A 7,689-nucleotide genomic window follows, 5' to 3' on the forward strand; every position below is an offset into this window, starting at 1 on the left:
ATTCACCATTTTGTTAAAAGATTGACCAATTTTCTTGACATAATCATTTATGTACGACAAAATGGTGAATTATTAGTTAAAAAAAAACGCTTTATTGTACAAAATGCCACAACAGCTTCATCGACAAAGCATTCACAAAACAAAAAAGCACAAAAACAAATATACAAATAATAAAAAAAAATAATAATTTGAAACCTCAAGAAATATTCTTTCATGGTAACCTTGATTATACAAACAAGGATGGTACCAATCAATTTAACTTAGACAAGGAAAGAGAGGGGACAGGTAACACGCATATTCTCCAGTGAAAAATTTTTGAGGCCAAAATTTGATCGGCGGCCATATTTTGGTGACAAGATTTCGAGGTGACACCCATAAAATAATTAACTAGAAAGAAGTGTCAACTCTGTGTTAAATCGTGGAAACACGATACGCCACCGAAAGCCTTCGTTGTCGTCTGGAGAACTAATTTTCAATTGACAGGTTGACATGATGGCTTCATTTTTATTTCCGTTTCCGGTTATTCAATGGCGGGCACCCCTTTCAGTTTAAATGTATTTTGTACTCTTTCTTATCATAAATAAAACAAAATAAAAATTTATTCAAACATATTTATTTGAAATGTGAGACAACGTGACTAAATATAAAAAAAATAAAGAATTACTTAAATATATGCAGTTTTAACGTAAATTAGTAAGGTATAAGCATGACTTACAGTAATCTGTAAATAAATACACGTATTTACAGCCTTCAGAAACAGAAAACGGGGGCAGGGACATGAAAACGGGAGCCTTATACCATAACAAACCAAACCTGAAAACAGAAAAACACATTTTTTATACTAAAATTAACAATGTAAAAATATCAATATAGGTATAAAATATAAATATACTAATTAAAAAAGCTCCATTATTCCCAAAGAGACCTGGTTTATGAATCCAAAAGAAGTAAAAAGAGACTTTTAATCGGATAACAATCAGATTGTATCAGACAGATTTATTGTATTATTGACAATAAATCGCACATACTGGAGATAACTAATATTGGCTATAGTTAAAAATGATCTTACCTTGCTGTAAATTGTTTCCATTTTCAATAAAATCGCCGATCATAAACATATAACAAAATTTTCTTGCATCTAAAAAACATGAAAATAGTATTTATTTACTACCTATTTTTAATATACATGGGACATACCTAGTACTGCAGAAACGTCGTTTTCTCCAGGATTTTTCATGTAATATATATTTTATATGCTTTATTACCTTTATATTTATAAATTTCAGGAGAAATATCAAATTGAATTTACAAAACAAAACTAAACGGAGAGAATTAAAATGGCGTCGAAATTTGTTCGATTTGTTCTAGACTGTGGTTCTAGAACAAATCTGTCAATTCTAAACTGTGAAGTTAGACAATAGTTAGACAGAAATATTGTTGTCCTTGTCTAGGCGGCCATACTTGTCGTCAGGAGATGACAGGAATGACACTAATGACTGTTTTCAATTTTCCTATTTCACTGTCACCCCCCTGGTGACACCAAGCGAATTTTTATGTTTTTTGTGAATATTGTTTTGTTTTAAATTTATAAATTGTGTTGTTTAGTATGGTGAGATGTTCGGCGTATGGCTGCAAAGGCTGAAGCGAGAAAAAAATGATTGGAATTACATTTTACAGGTAAAAGTTGATACACAACTTGTGCTATGTAGTCATAAAATGTACATTTTTTTCATTATAGCAGTAAAAATATGTAAAATGTTTTTAATATGTCTTGTACCACATCCAAAGCAAACTATTTTTATTAATTCCACGGGGGTGTCACTTGTATGGGAAAACAGGCAACAGTCAAATTTAAACGTGCCAGGACCAACGACAAAGAAAGCAACATCTGCCAGACATTGGCTTTCTTTGTCACTCACATTGCTTAAATCATGATACCGCGGCCATTTTGTCAACAAAGAAGCTGGCCGGGTTGTCCTGGCAAGTGATTTAAAACAATTTTGCTTTTTTACAATATTAAATTACCATTTGGATGTATTTAATGCGAATATTCAGTTAACTGGTAAGTCAGAAATTACACACAAATACTTTATTCGTAAATACAACTAAGATGTAAACGTATTTTTGTATTTTTAGATTTCAACTCTGGCAAAGACCCGCCGATAGAACTTGCCTGACAGCGTACCTGTTTAACTAAACGTATTATTTCTTGATAATAATATCAAAACACGTAAGTACCTAGATTTTGATTATGTTTTATATTATTTAAATACTTTCTAACCTCAAATAATAGTAAGATCCTTGTTTATATCGCACAGCCCGTTCAAAACTGTATTGTCTTCAAAAAATGTTTACAAAACAAACAATTATTACAAAAACAATGTCCTTTTAATCTGATTTATACCTCAGAAGGATTCCAGTAAAATTTTATTAAATCAACATTATATTATTTGGCCATTAATATGCAAAAAGGAGCATATTGCTTTAACTTAAATTTTCTTTTACTTCTCTTGACAATGTTCTCTATATTCCCTATTTTGAGTTAATAAACTTTTGAATGGGATGTGCGATATATAAAATACATAATATATCCAAGGGTATGATCTGATAAAAATATTTTTTGATGTAGTTTTTGCTTGTTTATGCACGTTGGCTTGGTTCATGTTTTATTCAGCTTATATTTATATGGCATAACAGTTTTTTTGCCTTTGGAATGGCATGCATTGAGGCTAGATAGTGTTTCATTAGATCATTAAAGGAATTTAAATTAGCACATATTTTTGTGATATTAGTGTGCTGTTATGATACAACTACTAGGTAGTTGTATCATAGTGCCTTATGCATGTTATTTACCTATTATATACTTATGTATTATCAGTAAATAGATGATAACATACTACTAAAATGTCTTTTTAATAGTATGTTTATCTTTCCAATTCACTAGTTATTTGCAAAATGTATTTTGAACTAATTTAAGTCATTAATTGATCATCTTTCTTTTTCAGGTTCCGGGATATTCTTTTTCATTGTTAAAAAAAATATATATTTCAATATTATTGTAATATAAATCGCAGCTCTAAAAAATAAATGATATTGTTTACTAATGTGTAATTTATTTACTAAGTCTTTAATAATATCATTGATTTGCTGTGTAAAGTTAATAGACATATTTTTTAATACATTAAATTATATTAAAGTAATAAAAAATATGTTTATTAACTTTAAACAGTAAGTCAGTGATACTTATAAAAATATATTTTTTTTTTAAATTTTCCTTCTTTTAAGCCCCGCCCCTTCAATTCCCCTCAATTTAGCTAGTACTGCCAGGCGACACCAGGTGGCGTCTGTTTCCATTTTTTAACATGAAGTTAGCATTTCTTTAATGTACCTATTCTCTAATTAATTCCTAGTAGTATTTTCAATATCCTATATTATAATTAATGTTTGAAACTATAAATAATGCTACTCGGACAGGATTTCTCCAGTGGCGTAGGGTATTATAACCAGAGAAATACAATTTCTGCAATAATTTTTTTTTATATATTATACAGGTAAAAAAAATGTATAAAGTATTGTTATCAAATATGTAAAATAATAATTGTAAACTATAAAAAAAACATGAAAAATTTTGGTTATAAAAAATCTATATATATAGCTGTTACATAAAACTTAAATTTACCTGCTAAGATTTGCTGGGGTAGACAAACTTGTGGTGGGCTATTTGTTACAATATTTTTTTAAATATCCTTTCAAAAAATTTGCTAGTTTAGGTGTATAATAATTGTTTCAATGAGTAATTAATAAAAATTTAAAAATAAATAAATAAAATAACGCAAAGCTTCTAGAATAATTGTTTATTTTTTGCGGAAAATTAAGATATTCTTATGACTGAAGGTAACAAGTATTAAAAATTACATTATTCATTAAATCCGTAAGCAAGTGTGAAGGGGATTGGCTAGATTCATTATTATACCGTATGATCGAAAAAAAAACGGCGTCCTGTTGGCTTGTAAATGACTGTCAATGACATTCCTCTCAGTCTTTTTTCGATGTTATTTTATATAGTTTTTATGTCATTTTAGATGTAGAATTATATGGGGAATGTCATCGATCCAAAGGATCCATGACCATTTATTTCCAAACAAACAGGATGCCGTTGTTTTTCGATCATACTGTATATATGTATATACACGTTTAAAACATATATATTTACATAATTTTTTATTTAATTATACATTATACACACGTTAATAAATAAATAATTGTCTTGATGATCAGTTCACTCTGATGTTAAATAAATTTTGCATTATCGGCTTAGATATTCTAATATTATAAAGGTGAGACTATAAAATATACAAAATTGTATATGCATTACTCAAAAATAAACGATATATTAGTTAACATTTTAAAAAATATTTTTTATCGTCTAGGTACAAGCTAATTTCTGATGCTACGCCATTGGAGAATTTCGAGCGGTGACAAGTGGCTTCACTTTCAGCTGCCGTGTTACCTGTCCCCTCTCTTTCCTTGTCTAAGCAATTTAATATTATGTGTATATAAGAATAAAATGTTGTTATAAAAAAAAACAATATTTGATATTATTTATACTATAATGCAGCGTATGTAGAATGTGTTGAATGTTTAGAAGAGAGGTTAATCACCGCGACCTTACAGATCTATTGTGTGTTCCTCTTTCTTGAGTTTTAACAAGTTATACCTCATTATACAGTCTGATGGCTTTGACAAAAGCCAGTATCTGAGACGACTCCACAAAGAGCAGCTCTCCATCTGCGACATCAGCCGTATATACCAAAGTTTATGGCACAAACAGTTGTCGTCTCGGCGCACTCAGTGATGAGGTGTTCTGGTGTTTCCCTATTTTTCCCACTATAATGCTAGTTTCCTTCACTATAAAGCAGTGGCGCGCTGGTCCTAAAGGGTACAGGAACATGTGGGAAAAAAAAATATTTGAGTATAAAATTGATAATTGGGTGTGAATAAGATTTTTTTTTCTTTCTGTACTAAAAAAATACTACACTATATAGGCGCTAGGACGAGACGCCAGGCTAGGGAGGAATGAATGGGACGTTGGCTAGGAAATGAAATCAATGATAATTTTGGCGAGGTCAAGCCCTAAGCATCAATTACTTTTCCCTACACTTCCTCCAGTACACTTTTTTATTTTTTTCTAATTCTTTAATTTTTGACGTTTTATGTCAAGTTTTAATAAATGACGTCTAGAGATAAACCTCGCCAAAAAAAAAAGAAAAAAATCAACTTAGAATTGTACTTGTGATTGTACTTTTCTTTAAGCACTTTTTAGACAGCCCTATATTATATATGACAATATGGTGAATTAAAATTTTTGGAAAAAAGAAAATCCACAACAAAATTTGTTTAAAAAAATTAAATAATGGATTTTTTTGTAAAATTAGTCTTTAAGCAGAACGAGAGAATTAAAAAAATATATATTTTTTAAGCCTTTTGTATCATACATGAGACAATAGGTAAATTAAAATTTTTGGAAAAAAGTAAAATACACAACAAAATTTGATTAAAAAAATTAAGTAATAGATTTTTTTTTGTAAAATTAGTCTTTAAGCAGAACGAGAGAATTAAAAAAAATATATAATTTTAAGCCTGTTATCTGTTCTTTTATATCATACATGACAATATGGTGAATTAAAATTTTTGAAAAAATAATATACAGGGTGGTCCGAATTGTATTCCGGAAACTTCGGCAGCATATTCTGCAGATAAAAATAGGTAAAAAAGTTTGTATAAATGTATGTCCTAAAATGCTTAGTTTCGGAGATACAGGGTGTAGAAATTTCATTTTTATTTCGATTTTTTCCAAATAATTTCTGAAGTAACGTCAATTTTTAGATGAAAATTGGTGTCTGGAAGTTTTTTGACATGAGAAATTTGATTTTGATGTCAATATGACTCCTACTGGTAGAGGGCGCCACCTACGTGTGTTTTAACTGTTTTGAAGCGTAATAACTTTTTGTCCGTACCTGTATAAAACTACCAAGGGAAAAATATACATGTCTGTGATTTTTTACGTAAAAAATATTTCTTTGTAAAAATCGCTACGAGCAACCGTTCTCAAGATATTTAGAATGGAAATAGTCAATACGTCGAGTAGATAGTTATTTCACTGAAATAATAAAAATTTGGGAAATTTTAATTTTTTTAAATTAATCATATTTTTTCTGCAAAAAAATGATGACAAAATAGTTTTTCTTGAACTTTTGGTACAAAAACATTTCAGATTTATGATCTCAGTCTAATAACTATTTAGTCAACATGTTTAATATATGTCAGTGATGACAGGTATTGATAATTTCGATTCCAAATATTTCGAAAACCATTACTCGTAGCTATTTTTACCAAGAGACCTTTTTTACGTAAAAAGCGTCGTAAATGTATATTTTTTTACTCCGTAGTTTTATACAGGTACGGACGAAAAGTTATTACTCTTCAAACTAGTTAAAAAATACGTAGATGGCGCCCTCTACTAGTTGGAGTCATATTGACATCAAAATCAAATTTCTCATATCAAAAAACTCCCAGACACCAATTTTAATCCAAATATTGACGTTACTGCAGAAATTATTTGGAAAAAATCGAAATAAAAATGAAACTTCTACACCCTGTATCTCCGAAAAGCATTTTTGGACATATATCTATACGAACATTTTTACTTATTTTTATCTGCAGAATATGCTGCCGAAGTTTCCGGAATACAGTTCGGACCACCCTGTATACAACAAAATTTGATTAAAAAAATTAAATAATGGATTTCTTTTCTAAAATAATTAGTCTTTAAGCAGAACGAGAGAATTAAAAAAATTATATTTTTTAAGCCTTTTATATCATACATGACAATATGGTGAATTCAAATTTTTGAAAAAAAAATATACACAACAAAATTTGATTAAAAAAATTAGATAATAAGGATAATGGATATCTTTTCTAAAATAATTAGTCATTTAGCAGAACGAGGGGATTAAAAAAATATATTTTTAAGCCTTTTATAGTATACATGACAATATGGTGAATTAAAATTTTGGGAAAAAAATAAAATACACAACAAAATTTGATTAACAAAATTAAATAATGGATTTTTTTTGTAAAATTAGTCTTTAAGCAGAGCAAGAGAATAAAAAATTCTTATATTTTTTTGTTTGGTCTTTTATAACGCAGACGCGATCGTAATAATAAATTAATTACAAAATTCAACTAAAAATTTCACTGTAGATTAAAATATAATACATTTTAATAAAAAAAAACTTTTTTGTAATAATATTAATTCAATAGAGCCATTTTTTTCCAATCATTTACTATGGAAATTAAACAAAATCATCTTTCTCTTCTTTGGCCTATTAAACAACAGCCCCCCCAACTTATGAAAAAAAAACTATGACTATGAAATAAAGATCGCTGTCATTATATGTAAAATTATATGGAGAATGTCATTGATTCATTTCATCGTCATTTCCAAGCCAACTGGACGCCGTTTTTTCGATAAATCACGTTAATTATATATCTGTTTATTTTTGATTGAGAACTCTTGTGATTTCTATAAAATTTGGAAATTATAATCTAGAACTGAATTTAATTTAATAAGACTGAATATTGATCTAAAATTCCATATTAAAAGACAAATTTTAATGACAATTTTAC

This window comes from Sitophilus oryzae, unplaced genomic scaffold (genome assembly GCF_002938485.1).
Source record: "Sitophilus oryzae breed Bouriz unplaced genomic scaffold, Soryzae_2.0 scaffold_637_pilon_pilon, whole genome shotgun sequence".
NCBI classification, from domain to species: domain Eukaryota; kingdom Metazoa; phylum Arthropoda; class Insecta; order Coleoptera; family Curculionidae; genus Sitophilus; species Sitophilus oryzae.